The sequence below is a fragment of the Oncorhynchus nerka genome, linkage group LG4, assembly GCF_034236695.1.
Source record: "Oncorhynchus nerka isolate Pitt River linkage group LG4, Oner_Uvic_2.0, whole genome shotgun sequence".
Classification (NCBI taxonomy): Eukaryota; Metazoa; Chordata; class Actinopteri; order Salmoniformes; family Salmonidae; genus Oncorhynchus; species Oncorhynchus nerka.
This window is the reverse complement of record NC_088399.1, coordinates 62,556,575-62,574,429: the sequence shown is the minus strand read 5'-3', so window position 1 is coordinate 62,574,429 and position 17,855 is coordinate 62,556,575. Positions and strand designations below refer to the sequence as shown.

The window sequence follows — 17,855 nt, the reverse complement described above, 5'->3', positions numbered from 1 at the left end:
GCTGAAATATGCTCCTACAGTAGTGTCTCTACATACATGTAGATTGTGACACAGAAGTTTACATGCAGTCATGTGGAGGAGTTGCCATGTGACGTCTTTTTTTCATCCCTCTCTCTTTTTGGAGTTATGCTTATTGTGGGATGTCAGTGACTATGCTCATTATTATTATGGGATGTTGGGTGGGGGTGAGTGTTCCCATAGTAACGTTGGTTGCTAGGGGGGCACGGAGGAATGGGGAAGAGACTCCATGTGAGGGAGGAGGGGGGTGGATTATTATGGTCTGTATGTTGCAAGGTAACTATGCAGAGTGGGGGAGGGGTGTGTGTGTGTGTGTGTGTGTGGGGGGGGTTATTATGGGATGTCTTGCCCCCTGATCTCTTTGTGTGTGTGTGCGCGGGTGTTTAATGCGAGAGAGGGAGACGGCGACGTCGTGTGCATCGCCAGGCAACATAAGACAAATACTGCATTTTAATTATTGGAACTAACGTTAGCTAGCTATTGTAACCCAAAATAGAAAAACTGTTGAAAGAAAGGCAAACGTCTCCTTTCGTTGTTTCTGTTTTCAAACAGTGGAACCATTCAACTTGTGAGTAACGTTACTGTAGTTTGTTTAGAATTGTATTTGTGATATTGGACCATTCAATTATCAAATTAAAACAATTGAAATTCGTCATTTATTGATATGTTTTGGGACGAATGTGTGACTCGTTTCTGAACCTAGCCGGTGATTGAGCTGGAGTTAGCGGGCTAGCTAACCAAGTGTGGGACGGAAAACTAGTAGCACGACGATGGCATGTCTAATGGCTAACTAGCTAGCTATAATGTAGCGAGACTACGCATAGATTGAAAGGCTGGTAGTCTTGAGTAGCCTAGTGTTGGCTAAAACAATTGACATCAGAAGTTATTTCACCTACTTAAGAGGCAATTTATGTATTTATATTGTTCAATGCACGAAATCAGTTCTGAATATTCACTTCAATTTTCTTGTTTCTTTTTTATTTCCACCTCCTTGCCGACCTGTCCTACCCGAATGACTCCACGCTCCACCTGGACGGACTCAATACTGGGACAGGACTCTGGAGGCAACACGGAATTAAACTTTTTTTTAAAAAAGTTAGCTAACTAAATTTTAAAGTTAGCTAGCATTATGTCTGGAAGCGAGGACGATAGGGATGATTTTGGAGCCCCAGAGGACCGGCCTCTAATGCAAGGTAGGACCACTTCAACAAATGTTTATGGCAACGAAATTAACTTATCAAAATGTTATATAGTTTATGTAAATAATGCGAGTTAATCGTAAAACTGAGCCAAAGAAGTAGGTTGTTAGTTGATACTGGTTAGTTAACTTGTCAGGTTGTGGTAAGCTAACGTTATTTAAGCAAGAAGAATCACCGTGTTTACGGTTAGTTGGTCAACTAGTTATGGAAAAGTTAACTAACTAGCTAAGTAGTTGCAGGAACAGTGGACACCAGCCTCTAAGCTGTGCTAGTTGAGTGACTGACTACTGTAGCTAGCCGGCTAACGCGTTAGCCTAGCTTGCGTGTGCTAACAATGCTAGTTGACGTTTTGTTTCGGTTTTTATTGCAAGCCGTAGCCGTTGAAATGTAAGTTTGCAAAACGGACAGATGTTTTCCCGTACGGAATCAATTTACAGAACTTCAACTTTTGGCTACACAAATCATGCCGACCCACCGGCATATTCTTGCGGCCTAGCAAATGTTACCGGTATTTTTACGTGCCGGATGACAAGATGGAGCCAGCCAGTTAGCTTGAAAGATGGCAGATGACGACGGCGACTTTCTCCTCCTATCATCGGGTGCTTGGTAGCGCCGCTTTGCGTGGTAGAAACAAATGCAGCCAATTCACTCTGTCTGTACATTTTACGGAACGTGTCACTGCATTTGACTTATATAACGTAGATGGCTACATTAGCTGGCGAAGGACAATAAAACCGTTAGGCTAGCTGACTACTTTGTTTACTACACAACAGGTTCGGATATGACGGCAATGCATATCCCATTAGAATCCTCGATGGGGAAGTTAAGGCGATGGATTTTTCCGATTTTAGACATAGCAGGCGTCGCCAGGCCACCTTTTTAGATAGTCGTTAGTAAAAATAAACATTTTTTTGCATTCAAACCTCTCACATGTGAAAATCATTGACCATATATAACCCGACTCTAATCCAAATAATAACTTGGAAGAGCCATCTTTTCCAATTTGTTTGTGGGACATCCAATTCTACAACTGGACTCCATTCTACAACCATTACCCAGATAATGATGATATGGCATTCAGGTGGCAATTAATTAGACACCCAGCACCCCTCATTTGGACTTACAGACAGCTTATCACATGTCAGACCATGGCTACTTGGTGCTGATTTCAATGCCAACAGCCATTTGCTTACATCTACCATGAGCAATTATATAATAGGCCTTGGAACCCGATTCCATATGACTTTGCAGCTATCAAGGTTGCAAGGATATTCAATTGACCTTCTTCGTTACAGCTATTATTAAGCTGTGTCTCTGACCTCATTGCAGATGAGGAAGAGGAGATGTCAGAGAATGAGGCCCCGAAGGTGAAGAAGAAGAAGGCCAAAAAGAGCCGGGAGAACAAAAGCAGCAAGAGGCGGACCTCTCGCAGAGAGGTAGGCTACAGTGACATGACCACGTCTCTAATCATATCTGTACGTTCTTGGGACGCACCATGTTCCGTTTGTCTGCCAGTGGAGGGACCCGCCACCCGTCGGAAGCCAATGGGCTTACTCATAAGCCCCCCCCCCCCCCCCATGTGTCCTCTCCAGGATGTGCCAATGAGCTCCCCCGAGCCCATGGAGACCCCTGAGGTGGACAGGGACGAGGAGCGAGCGGCGCCCCGCTCTGACAGCGAGGGCAGCGACTACAACCCGGGGAAGAAGAAGAAGAAGAACAGGGGGAGCACCTCCAAGGAGAAGAAGAGGAGCAGCACCAACACTGACAGAAACGGCGGAGGAAAGGACAAGAGGAAGGACCCTGAACCCGAGGAAGAGGAGGATGAGGACGACGACGACGATAGCTTGGTGAGTTTTTTTTTTTGTTCGAGGGTGGAGTGAGTTGTGGAGGGGGAGATGCCATTAAAGTTGACCAAATAATATTTAATGGTGTTAATTGAATTGTCATTATGCAACTAAAACTCAGAGCTCCCGAGAAAGTGATTGAATAAGCTACTTGTAACCTCTAGATGTAGATAAGTTATCAATACTTCCATGCTGAGTTGACTACTACTAGGGTGACTGGTCGTGGTAAGTGCACTTATGCAAGGACATACTGTCACCGTGGCAACAACAAACTACCTGCCATTGGCCCTTTGTCAAGGCAAGCTCTTGCCACATGGTATAACTGCATGCGGCTTAAAATAACCGATGGTCCCAAATGGTGGGAGGAAAGTGCTTTTGTCCAAAGCCGTGCGAGAGTTAACAAAGACCCAGTAGCTATTGAACACAATGGCAACACTCAGGGCAAGAAATAGTCCCACCACAATAGACCAGTCAGTAAAGAAAAAACTGGAAAGAACCACATTTTAAGCAAACGTTCATGTTGAATTGTCTCATCTAGGAGCCTAAGACGTCGTCCCAGCTCCTGGATGACTGGGGAATGGAGGACATTGACCACGTCTTCAGCGACGAGGACTACCGCTCCCTCACCAACTACAAGGCCTTCAGTCAATATGTCAGGTAAATGAGATGTCCTTGTCAATGCTTGCTGCATGAATTATATTTTAAGCTTTTTCACCCCACCTTTTGCTCTCTCAAATATTTTGTCTCCTTTCTCCCCCTGATCCCGTCTACCGTTTCACTCTGTTTACGTATTTTTTGTTGTTGTTGTCCTCATTACTCACCATCCACCCCCATCTCTCCCTCAGACCGCTCATTGCGGCCAAGAACCCCAAGATTGCCGTGTCCAAGATGATGATGGTACTGGGTGCCAAGTGGCGTGAGTTCAGCACCAACAATCCCCTGAGAGGCTCCGCCGCCGCTACTGCAGCCCTGGCCGCCGCCAACGTGTCTGCCGCCGTGGAGAGCATGGTGGCGGAGGTCGCCCCCGCCCCGGTCGCTGAGCCCCAGCCACCGGTCGCCCCGCCTCTGAAAAAGGCCAAGACCAAAGAGGGCAAAGGTCCTAATGCTCGTAAGAAGTCCAGGCCCACCCCCAAGCCCGCAGAGAAGAAGAAAGTGGCTACAAAGAAGGTAGCTCCGCTCAAGATCAAACTAGGAGGCTTCAACAGCAAGAGGAAACGCTCCTCGGTAAGTGCTTGGAACATCGCGTCGCAATGCATATAGAATTGTGAGAATCGCAATACATATCGTATCAGGACATAAGTATTGTGAGGTCCCTGGCAGTTCCCTGCCCCACTTAGTCACCTCTTTCTCTTTTTGATGACAAAAATGTTTTTGTCATTTGGCATAGAGGCCTTCAACCTAGACACATTTCTCCTTACAACGAAGTTCCTAACCATTCTCTATCTGGCTGTTCCTATCAGAGTGAAGAGGATGAGCCTGACGTGGAGAGTGACTTTGACGACGCCAGCATGAACAGCGTGTCCGTGTCGGACGGCTCCAACAGCCGCAGCAGCCGATCCAAGAAGCCCAAGAGCAAGCCCAAGAAGAAGAAGGGTCTGTACTCTGCAGGTGTGTGTGTGTGTGTCTCTTTCATGGCTCTGATACATATCTCAACCCCAAGAAGTTGTGTTTCATCCATGGCTATGATGCCGTATGTCTCAACCCCAATTTAAAAGTGGTCTTGAGTTGCTAGACTCCACAGCTGTAGTTTGGATGTGTGTGCATGTCCAATTAGCTTTGACTCAGCCAGTCAGTACCACTCAGTCTTACTGAGCCACTAGAAGATTGTACGTTTTCAGCAGGGCAGCATGTTCTACCTTTACAAAAAAATAGTTTGTCACACACTGATGTATTCAGTAGACAAACTCTTCCGTCAGAGTATCGATACATATCGCCCAGGAGTTTGAAATGCTTCCTAGATTGCATATGAATGACTCCACCTACACAGTAAAAGGGAGCGATGAACAGCAATGTCCATTCCCTAACGTTTCATTCTACAGCACTTTTATAAAATGCATTCTGATTGATTCAAATGTGCGTTCCTCACAATATGTAACCACTAAAGTGTTATAGCCTCGCAGTATTTCATTAGGGTGCTTGTCAAACAACAAAACTTTTGAACATGCATTCCTTTTTTGGGTGTGGGGGGTGGGTTATTCAGGGAATGTACCGTATCTTAAGTTTGAATTGCTCTCACCCACTTCTGTCCTTTTGTTCCTTCCCTCCAGTCGAGGAGGACGGTGACGGTTATGAGACGGACCACCAGGACTACTGTGAGGTGTGCCAGCAGGGAGGGGAGATCATTCTGTGCGACACCTGTCCCCGGGCCTACCACATGGTGTGCCTGGACCCCGACATGGAGAACGCCCCAGAGGGCACCTGGAGCTGCCCACACTGCGTGAGTGACACCTTCCTTAGCCAATGAACGGCTCTGTGGAGTAAGTGACCGGACAATATGGTACTGGTCAGCCAACCAGAATGATCAATCGGAGTGACAACAAAATACAGAGGAATCTGGTCGAGTGTAATGAGGAGCTATTGATATTGACAACCATAAGTCAATGATCATAAACCGCTAGCTGGTAGTACTGTGGTATATGCTGGTACTGTTAGCTCTCAAATTGCTCAAGTGTGTAACCATCTTTGCTTCCCTACTGGTCAAACAGTTAACCCTTTCCAGTTGCTCAACGACAATCCACGTGAACCCCTTCCCTCTCCCATCCACAGGAGAAGGAGGGCAAACAGTGGGAGGCGCGGGAGGAGGGCTCAGAAGAAGAGGAGGAGGAAGTGGAGGCAGAGCCGGAGGAGGACGACCACCACATGGAGTTCTGCAGGGTGTGTAAGGATGGTGGCGAGCTGCTCTGCTGCGACTCCTGTCCCTCCTCCTATCACATCCACTGTCTCAACCCGCCCCTGCCTGAGATTCCCAACGGAGAGTGGATCTGCCCACGCTGCACTGTGAGTAAATCAATGGGATGGGACCCGGAGGGTGATTGGCACGGGGCACAGCCAGTTACACATGGTAAAGTGAATTCTGCTTCCCAAATTTAAACCTAGCTCCCTACCCCCTTGGGTAGTGTATTGGGAAAACAAAACGACTAAATGGTTCAACACAATGAATAACATTACCTAACTTATCTGTAGACGAGGAGTTTTCACCATGTCTTTATGATCCGTTTGTCCTGAAAAGCGAGCGGGTTTAAAGACATTTGACCTCTTCACTGACGCTTTCCTCCCCTCCCCAGTGTCCACCCATGAAGGGCAAGGTGCAGAAGATTCTGACGTGGCGCTGGGGCGACCCCCCTCCGCCCACGCCCATCCCCCGCCCCCAGACCTCCCGGCTGACCAGCCCGACCCCGCCCCTCTGGCCGGGCGCCCTGAGAGGGAGTTCTTCGCCAAGTGGAGCAACATGTCCTACTGGCACTGCTCCTGGGTGTCTGAGCTGCAGGTATGTACACACACACACAGGTACGCAGGCTTACGCTCGGCCACCACGTTGCAGGCAATCGCACCCATACACACCTACCCTCATTTTGAGTTGTTAGTTTTGCTTTTCAGAGGCGCGGCGCACACTGAAACAAACACACACAAGAAATGTTCAGACTCTCGCTTCTTTGTCACTGAAATGGATTAGAGAGGAGCGTTGTCGCACCAACGTTCGACAACCCACACACACACACACACACACACACTTCTCCCTCTCACCCACCTTTTCCCTGCCTCCAGTTGGAGCTGCACTGTCAGGTGATGTTCAGGAACTACCAGAGGAAGAACGACATGGACGAGCCGCCTTCAGTAGACTTTGGCGAGGGCGACGAGGAAAAGAGCACGAAGAGGAAGGCCAAGGACCCGCTCTACGCCAAGATGGAGGAGAAGTACTACCGCTTTGGCATCAAGATCGCCTGGATGATGATCCACCGCATACTCAACCACAGGTCAGACGAGACTCCCGGACTGGCTGCTAAATCGGGTTCAAATGTGTTTTTAGTCTCATTGAGAGTCAACATTTCCAAAATAGCAGCAGATTTTGAGTAGCAAGGCCAGACACATAGTCTTACACTTTGTGAATGAGTGTCTAGTCAGGATTTTCCCTTCAATGGAAAGGAGAACTCCTGCACACTTGATGAAATCTGCATGTTTTGTTTGTCAGGTAAAGGGTTTCTCCTTGTGATGCAAATGTCTCATGGGTCAAAGCAATCATTTCAACCAATCAGTTGCAGATACCTTTGGTCATGTAGTATATGTGGACATCTGCTTGTCGAACATCCCATTTCCAAAATCATGGGCATTAATATGGAGTTGGTGCCCGCTTTGCTGCGATAACAGCCTCCACTCTTCTGGGAAGGCTTTCCACTAGATGTGGGGACTTGCTTCCATTCAGCCACAAGAGCATTAGTGAGGTCGGGCAGTGATGTTGCGCGATTAGGCCTGGCTCGCAGTCGGTGTTCCAGTTGGCACTATTGCATTGGGGCAGGTAGTGTTCTGCTGGCGTCTACCAAACTTGTGATTTATCACACCAGGCAATCTGTTTCCACTGCTCCAGAGTCCAATGGCAGCGAGCGTTACACCACTCCGGCTGACGCTTGTCATTGCGCATGGTGATCAAAGGCTTGTGTGCGGCTGCTCGGCCATGGAAACCCATTTCATGAAGCTCCCGACAAACAGTTCTAGTGCTGACGTTGCTTTCAGAGGCAGTTTGGAACTTGGTAGTGAGTGTTGCAACCGAGGACAGGCGATTTTTACGCGATATACGCTTAGTGCATGGAAGTCCCGTTCTGTGAGCTTGTGTGGACTACCACTTGTTACTCCTAGACGTTTCCTCTTCACAATAACAGCACTTACAGTTGACCGGGGCAGCTCTAGCAAGGCAGAAATGTGGAAAGGTGGCATCCTTTGACGGTGCCATGTTGAAAGTCACTGAGTTCTTCAGTAAGACCATTCTACTGCCAATGTTTGTCCATGGAGATTGAATGGCTGTGTGCCTGATTTTTATACTTCTGTCAGCAACGGGTGTGGCTGAAATAGCCGAATCCACATACTTTTGAGTGTGTATGCATGCATCCATCCATGCATGCATGCCTACTGGATTTAATTTGCAACGTTGCTAACCAAGTTTTGTCTGTTTGTGAGTTGTAGTCAGGACAAGAAGAATAACGTACACTACCTCATCAAGTGGAAAGACCTTGCCTACGACCAAGCCACCTGGGAGGCTGAGGACATGGACATCCCAGAGTTTGACGTCTTCAGACAGCAGTACTGGAACCACAGGTAACTAATTGTATAGGTGGAATGGAGAAGGAGTTTCTTCTTCGTCTGTTTCCGAGGGTAACAATGTTCTTTCTGGTCTGTTTCAGGGAGCTGATGATGGGCGACGAGGGTAAACCAGGGAAGAAGATCAAGGTGAAAGGCAAGACGAAGAGGATGGACCGGCCTCCTGAGAATCCTGTCGTTGATGTAAGTGTTGACTGTTGTCATTATTATTGGATTGGCGACACGGCTTGTCTTTTATCAGAGAGATGGTTTCTCGTGATTTACCAGGTATTCCTGGTCGTCATAAATTGCTCCGTATCTTACGTTAAAATGGACTTTTAGCATCTCTTTTTCTGCGGCTTTATGTTACGTCAAACACATGATAAATCCCTTATGGTGCATATTTCCCGCTTAGTGGTGTGTCTTGACATCAACAGTAACTCACTGTTCTTCTCTATCTTCCCCCTCTTCAGCCCACCATCAAGTTTGAGCGGCAGCCTGATTACCTGGACAGTACGGGGGGCAACCTGCACCCCTACCAGCTGGAGGGTCTCAACTGGCTGCGTTTCTCCTGGGCACAGGGCACAGACACTATTCTGGCTGACGAGATGGGACTGGGCAAGACTGTGCAGACTGCCGTGTTCCTCTACTCACTCTACAAAGAGGTGTTTGTGTGTGTGTGTGTGGGGGGGGGAGAGAATAAGGGTGAACATTTAACATTTAAGTCATTTAGCAGACGCTCTTATCCAGAGCGACTTACAAATTGGTGCATTCACCTTATGACCTCCAGTGGAACAGTAGTGCATCTAAATCTTTTCAGGGGAGGGGGTGAGAGGGATTACTTTATCCTATCCTAGGTATTCCTTAAAGAGGTGGGGTTTCAGGTGTCTCCGGAAGGTGGTGATTGACTCCGCTGTCCTGGCGTCGTGAGGGAGTTTGTTCCACCATTGGGGGGCCAGAGCAGCGAACAGTTTTGACTGGGCTGAGCGGGAACTGTACTTCCTCAGTGGTAAGGAGGCGAGCAGGCCAGAGGTGGATGAACGCAGTGCCCTTGTTTGGGTGTAGGGCCTGATCAGAGCCTGGAGGTACTGAGGTGCCGTTCCCCTCACAGCTCCGTAGGCAAGCACCATGGTCTTGTAGCGGATGCGAGCTTCAACTGGAAGCCAGTGGAGGGAGCGGAGGAGCGGGGTGACGTGAGAGAACTTGGGAAGGTTGAACACCAGACGGGCTGCGGCGTTCTGGATGAGTTGTAGGGGTTTAATGGCACAGGCAGGGAGCCCAGCCAACAGCGAGTTGCAGTAATCCAGACGGGAGATGACAAGTGCCTGGATTAGGACCTGCGCCGCTTCCTGTGTGAGGCAGGGTCGTACTCTGCGGATGTTGTAGGGCATGAACCTACAGGAACGGGCCACCGCCTTGATGTTAGTTGAGAACGACAGGGTGTTGTCCAGGATCACGCCAAGGTTCTTAGCGCTCTGGGAGGAGGACACAATGGAGTTGTCAACCGTGATGGCGAGATCATGGAACGGGCAGTCCTTCCCCGGGAGGAAGAGCAGCTCCGTCTTGCCGAGGTTCAGCTTGAGGTGGTGATCCGTCATCCACACGGATATGTCAGCCAGACATGCAGAGATGCGATTCGCCACCTGGTCATCAGAAGGGGGAAAGGAGAAGATTAATTGTGTGTCGTCTGCATAGCAATGATAGAAGAGACCATGTGAGGTTATGACAGAGCCAAGTGACTTGGTGTATAGCGAGAATAGGAGAGGGCCTAGAACAGAGCCCTGGGGGACACCAGTGGTGAGAGCACGTGGTGTGGAGACGGATTCTCGCCACGCCACCTGGTAGGAGCGACCTGTCAGGTAGGACGCAATCCAAGCGTGGGCCGCGCCGGAGATGCCCAACTCGGAGAGGGTGGAGAGGAGGATCTGATGGTTCACAGTATCGAAGGCAGCCGATAGGTCTAGAAGGATGAGAGCAGAGGAGAGAGAGTTAGCTTTAGCAGTGCGGAGCGGAGCGCCTCCGTGATACAGAGAAGAGCAGTCTCAGTTGAATGACTAGTCTTGAAACCTGACTGATTTGGATCAAGAAGGTCATTCTGAGAGAGATAGCGGGAGAGCTGGCCAAGGACGGCACGTTCAAGAGTTTTGGAGAGAAAAGAAAGAAGGGATACTGGTCTGTAGTTGTTGACATCGGAGGGATCGAGTGTAGGTTTTTTCAGAAGGGGTGCAACTCTCGCTCTCTTGAAGACGGAAGGGACGTAGCCAGCGGTCAGGGATGAGTTGATGAGCGAGGTGAGGTAAGGGAGAAGGTCTCCGGAAATGGTCTGGAGAAGAGAGGAGGGGATAGGGTCAAGCGGGCAGGTTGTAGGGCGGCCGGCCGTCACAAGACGCGAGATTTCATCTGGAGAGAGAGGGGAGAAAGAGGTCAGAGCACAGGGTAGGGCAGTGTGAGCAGAACCAGCGGTGTCGTTTGACTTAGCAAACGAGGATCGGATGTCGTCGACCTTCTTTTCAAAATGGTTGACGAAGTCATCTGCAGAGAGGGAGGAGGAGGGGAGGGGGAGGAGGATTCAGGAGGGAGGAGAAGGTTGCAAAGAGCTTCCTAGGGTTAGAGGCAGATGCTTGGAATTTAGAGTGGTAGAAAGTGGCTTTAGCAGCAGAGAGAGAAGAGGAAAATGTAGAGAGGAGGGAGTGAAAGGATGTCAGGTCCGCAGGGAGGCGAGTTTTCCTCCATTTCCGCTCGGCTGCCCGGAGCCCTGTTCTGTGAGCTCGCAATGAGTCGTCGAGCCACGGAGCGGGAGGTGAGGACCGAGCCGGCCTGGAGGATAGGGGACATAGAGAGTCAAAGGATGCAGAAAGGGAGGAGAGGAGGGTTGAGGAGGCAGAATCAGGAGATAGGTTGGAGAAGGTTTGAGCAGAGGGAAGAGATGATAGGATGGAAGAGGAGAGAGTAGCGGGGGAGAGAGAGCGAAGGTTGGGACGGCGCGATACCATCCGAGTAGGGGCAGTGTGGGAAGTGTTGGATGAGAGCGAGAGGGAAAAGGATACAAGGTAGTGGTCGGAGACTTGGAGGGGAGTTGCAACGAGGATAGTGGAAGAACAGCATCTAGTAAAGATGAGGTCGAGCGTATTTCCTGCCTTGTGAGTAGGGGGGAAGGTGAGAGGGTGAGGTCAAAAGAGGAGAGGAGTGGAAAGAAGGAGGCAGAGAGGAATGAGTCAAAGGTAGGCGTGGGGAGGTTAAAGTCGCCCAGAACTGTGAGAGGTGAGCCGTCCTCAGGAAAGGAGCTTATCAAGGCATCAAGCTCATTGATGAACTCTCCGAGGGAACCTGGAGGGCGATAAATGATAAGGATGTTAAGCTTGAAAGGGCTGGTAACTGTGACAGCATGGAATTCAAAGGAGGCGATAGACAGATGGGTAAGGGGAGAAAGAGAGAATGACCACTTGGGAGAGATGAGGATCCCGGTGCCACCACCCCGCTGACCAGAAGCTCTCGGGGTGTGCGAGAACACGTGGGCAGACGAAGAGAGAGCAGTAGGAGTAGCAGTGTTGTCTGTGGTGATCCATGTTTCCGTCAGTGCCAAGAAGTCGAGGGACTGGAGGGAGACATAGGCGGAGATGAACTCTGCCTTGTTGGCCGCAGATCGGCAGTTCCAGAGGCTACCGGAGACCTGGAACTCCACGTGGGTCGTGCGCGCTGGGACCACCAGATTAGGGTGGCCGCGGCCACGCGGTGTGGAGCGTTTGTATGGTCTGTGCAGAGAGGAGAGAACAGGGATAGACAGACACATAGTTGACAGGCACCTGGATATGGGTCTTTCTGTTTACTAGGGTACCAGGGAGGATTTCCATTGCTGGATAACTTGTTACAGCTGTTGACAAGTCATTGATAAAAAAATCTGCAATTATTTTCCCCCCATGTCATTACATTAATATGTACGGGGGAACCATGACTCAGTAAAATTCCTGAGGTGATTTAAACTCTGTTTAACCCTTTTTCGTGGTTGCCGTCTTGACGGATTTGTCCAAAATCATGACAAAAAAACATCACTTTTCTGTCCTTGCGTTTACGTATAACATACACTACATGGCCTAAAGTATATGGACACCCTTTCAAATGAGTGAATTTGGCCATTTCAGCCACACCTCTTGCTTACAGGCGTATAAAATCGAGCACACAGCCATGCAATCTCATAGACCAACGGGCAGCAAAATGGCCTTTACTGAAGAGCTCAGTGACTTTCAACATGGCACCGTCATAGGATGCCACCTTTCCAACAAGTCAGTTTGTTGAATTTCTTCCCTGTTAGAGCTGCCCCGGTCAACTGTAAACATCTAGTAGCAACATTTTGTTATTTTTTTTAACCTTTTATTTAACTAGGCAAGTCATGTAAGAACAAAATCTTTTTTACAATAACGGCCTACCCCGGCCAAACCAGGACAACGCTGGGCCAATTGTGCGCTGCCCTATGGGACTCCCAATCACGGCCGAATGTGATGATGTGATGCAACAATGGCTCAGCCGTGAAGTGATGGGCCACACAAGCTCACAGAACGGGACAGCCGAGTGCTGGAGTGCGTAACAATCGTCTGTCCTCGATGGCAACCCTCACTACTGAGTTCCCAACTGCCTTTGGAAGCAACGTCAGCACACAAACTGTTCCTCGGGAGCTTCGAAATTGGTTTCCATGGCTGAGCAGCCGCACACAAGCCTAAGATCACCATGCGCAATGCCAAGTGTCGGCTGGAATGGTGTAAAGTGCACCACTATTGGACTCTGGAGCAGTGGAAGCTCGTTCTCTGGAGAGAGGAATCATGCTTCACCATTTGGCAGTCATAAAGACGAATCTGGGTTTTGCGGATGCCAGGAGAACACTACCTGCCCCAATGTGTTGTGCCTACTGTAAAGTTTAGTGGAGGAGGAATAATGGTCTGTGGCTGTTTTTCATGATTTGGGCTAGGCCCCTTAGTTCCAGTTAAGAGAGATCTTAACGCTACAGCGTACAATGACATTCTAGACAATTCTGTTCTTCCAACTTTGTGGCAACAGTTTGGGGAAGGCCCTTTCCTGTTTCAGCATGACAATGGCCTGCACAGACCAATGACATCAACCCCATCAAACACTTTTGGGGGCATCCTACCTCAATAATGCTCTTGTGGCTGAATGGAAGCAAGTCCCCGCAGCAATGTTTCAACATCTAGTGGAAAGCCTTCCCAGAAGAGTGGAGGCTGTTTATTGCAGCAAAGTGGGGGGGACCACCCCCGTATTACTGCCCATGATTTTGGAATGAGATGTTTGGCGAGCGGGTGTCCACATACTATTGGCCATTTAGTGGATATTGAACATTTAATCAGTATTTTAGGCCCACATGTACAATTTTGTAAACTATTGAGGTGCTTAAATTACAATTAAATGCTTGAAGAAGTCCTTGAATTTCACTTACCAATGTCTGTATGAACCCCTGCTTAAAGGATGTATAGTCCTAGGCCTATGTTGTTGCCTAGGTGGAGTTATGGGCCAATTTGCATATTCCTCTGAGTACACACGTGGAACTGTATCCATTTTTAAAATTTGTGTTTCATACCATTTTGAAATGTTAATCCCAACATCACACATTGGCCCCATTTTATTTATAGAAAGATGCATGTTCAACTATAGTTTCTTCCGTTTTACTTGTTGATAAATGTAATTGTTTACTTTTTTTGTTATTTTTTACAAGGCCAAATGGTAGCCATTATTTCAACAGGAACTGATCAGAAATGCCATCTAGGTAGCCCTTTAGACCAATACCAACCAGCCCAGCCAGTTTGTATAATATGTCAGGTGAAATCTGACGACATATAGCTTGAGCTTTGTGTTAACACTCTTTGGTGGTGATCACATGGAGACTACTGCCACCTATTGATTGGAGTGTAGAATGCAATGTCTTTGACGACACAATATTTTAACATTAGAATGATAGAAATGTAAATGTTACATGAGAAATTATATTTTATTAAGTTAAATGAGCTGTGGTTCAGTTAGTAGAGCATGGCACTTGCAACACCAATGGTAGTGTGTTTGATTCCCGCTGGGGCCACCCATACAAATTATCTTATTTACATTAACTTTTTTCTTTCCCCCTTATAGGGTCACTCCAAGGGCCCGTTCCTGGTGAGCGCTCCCCTGTCTACCATCATTAACTGGGAAAGAGAGTTTGAGATGTGGGCCCCGGACATGTACGTGGTGACCTACGTAGGAGACAAGGACAGCAGAGCCGTCATCCGAGAGAACGAGTTCTCCTTCGAGAACAACGCCATCCGCGGAGGCAAGAGGGCTTCTAAGATGAAGGTGAGAATTACGGGGGGAAATGTTTTTAAAAAGAACCGATGAATTAGAACTGTTATCGACAAAGGAGATATATTGACAATTTTATTTGAAATGTATCACTCCTTCAATGATATGCTGGTGTGTGTCACGTTTTTAACCGCTCCCCCTGTCGTGGCCTTGTAGAAAGACTCATCAGTGAAGTTCCATGTGCTGCTGACGTCCTATGAGTTGATCACCATCGACATGGCCATCCTAGGTTCCATAGATTGGGCCTGTCTGGTGGTCGATGAGGCCCACAGGCTCAAAAACAACCAGTCCAAGGTGAGAGATTAGAGTTGTGTTATGGAGGTAGTTTACCTGTTATGTGCAACATATTCCCTTATTCAGGAAAACTATCAATTTGGAAGTATAAGGGCAATGAGGAATCCCAAATTCTATTTCTCATTAGTTGGATACCCTCATTGTACAATGAAACTCCAGCTAAACTGGTATGGCTGAAAGTACCATTGACAAATACAGAAGTGTTTCATTTTTAGATGAATAATACTCTTTCTCTCCCCTCCAGTTCTTCAGAGTGCTGAACAACTATCCTCTCCAGCACAAGCTGCTACTGACCGGTACACCTCTACAGAACAACCTGGAAGAGTTGTTCCACCTCCTCAACTTCCTCACGCCAGAGAGATTCAGGTGTGTGTGTGTGTTCTGTCCAGTCCAGTCCACATTACTCTCCCACTCAATCCCAACGACCACATCACCTGTATCACACCCCACTCATCTTAGACCAGCTATTTTAGAGTTAAACCTTTACTTACTTCCCTGTAACTTCCTCTCTCTGTGTAGTAACCTGGAGGGGTTCCTGGAAGAGTTTGCTGACATCGCCAAAGAGGACCAGATCAAGAAGCTGCACGACATGCTGGGACCCCACATGCTCAGGAGACTGAAGGCTGACGTCTTCAAACACATGCCCTCCAAGACGGAGCTCATCGTCAGGGTGGAGCTCAGCCCCATGCAGAAGTGAGTGAAAGTACATGGAGGGATAGGGTGTGGTGAAGGGGTACATTTGAATAGTGGTTGACCCAGTTGTATGTGCTGTCGAACTTGGCTAAAACGGTGATGGGATCAAATATATAATTAGAATGATTAGTCGTCGTCCATAGACTGTTACTTAAACGCAATCTTCCCTTGGGATACTCAACTCACGAGAACTGTACAATATAATTGGACTGTGGAAGGGGTATTAATTGTGGATTTAAAAAAAATATATATATCTATTTTTAGGAAGTACTACAAATTCATCCTCACCCGTAACTTTGAGGCCCTGAACACGCGCAGTGGTGGAAATCAAGTATCCCTGCTCAACGTGGTGATGGACCTCAAGAAGTGCTGCAATCACCCCTACCTCTTCCCTGTGGCTGCCATGGTATGACCCACTTATTAATACATTTGAATGGGAATGGACCATGCTATTGTGATGGCTAAGTGGGGTAGTGGTGCATTCATTTTGTATATACAATCCTAGATACTATTTGCGTCAAAAGCATTTTCATAATATGCATTATAACCTTTGTAGTATTTTCCTGGAAGGCTCTATATAGCTGAAGCTCTGACTCTTGATTGGTTCCCCACCCCAAACAGGAAGCCCCAAAGATGCCCAATGGGATGTACGACGGTAGCGCCCTCACTAAGTCTGCCGGGAAACTGACGCTAATGCAGAAGATGATGAGGAAGCTGAAAGACGGTGGGCACAGAGTACTCATCTTCTCTCAGGTTAGTTAACCAACACACACGCACATTATCAATATTTTATTTGAGTCCACGAATCACATTACGTCAAGAAGGATCCAAACATTTCAAAGTTCTTGGATACGAAAAGCACACACCTCACACGGGCCCATTCACTCCCTCTGTCGTAGATGACCAAGATGCTTGACCTGCTGGAGGACTTCCTGGAGAACGAGGGCTACAAGTACGAGCGTATCGACGGCAGCATCACCGGGGGCATGAGACAGGAGGCCATCGACAGATTCAATGGTGAGGCTCACCCCACACTCACTTCCTCATTCAGTCTCTAACTAGATCACTATGTATACTGCAATTTCAGTGACTATTATATAGTTGTAGTCTTCAGATCTAAATTAGGTGTATATATCCTATCATTGTTTTAATATCAAGAGGGATTTATATACAGTACCAGTCAAAATGTGGACACGCCTACTCATTTAAGGGTTTTTCTTTAGTTTGACTATTTTCTACATTGTAGAATAATAGTGAAGACATCAAAATTATGAAATAACGCATTTGGAATCTTGTAGTTAACCAAAAAAGTGTTAAACAAATATGTTATTTTAGATTCTTCAAAGTAGCCACCCTTTATCCTTGAGGACAGCTTTGTACACTCAACCAGCTTCAGGAGCTAGTCACCTGGAATGCTTTTTCAACACTCTTCAAGGAGTTCCCACATATGCTGAGCACTTCTTGGCTGTTTTTCCTTCACTCTGCAGTCCAACTCATCCCAAATCACCTCAATTGGGTTGAGGTCATGGGATTGTGGAGGTCAGATCATCTGATGTAGCACTCCATCACTCTGCTTGATCAAATAGCCCTCACACAGCCTGGAGGTGTGTTGGGTCATTGTTCTGTTGAAAAACAAATGATAGTCCCACTAAAAGCAAACCAGATGGGATGGCGTATCGCTGCAGAAAGCTGTGGTAGCCATGCTGGTTAAGCGTGTCTTGGAATTCTAAATAAATCATTGACAGTGTCACCAGAAATGTAACCTCACACATCACACGTCCTCTGTGCTTCACGGTGGGAACCACACATGCAGAGATCATCCGTTCATCTACTCTGTGTCTCACAAAGACAAGGCTGTTGGAACCAAAAATCTAAAATTTGGAGTCATCAGACCAAAGGACACATTTCCACTGGTCTAATTTCCATTTCTCGTGTTTCTTCGCCCAAGCAAGTCTCTTATTATTGTTGGTGTCCTTTAGTAGTGGTTTCTTTTCAGCAATTTGACCATGAAGGCTTGATTCATAGTCTCTTCTGAACAGTTGATGTTGAGATGTGTCTGTTATTTGAACTCTGTGAAGCATTTATTTGGACTGCAATTTCTGAGGCTGGTAACTCTAATGAACGTATCCTCTGCAGCAGAGGTAACTCTGGGTCTTTCTTTCCTGTGGCGGTCCTCATGAGA

General features: G+C 47.6%; 1 pseudogene; it reads left to right on the top strand.

Annotated features, from left to right (window-relative positions):
- Positions 1-384: 384 nt before the first annotated feature.
- Positions 385-17,855, top strand: part of LOC115128358 (chromodomain-helicase-DNA-binding protein 4-like) — a 31,854-nt pseudogene continuing 14,383 nt past the window's right edge.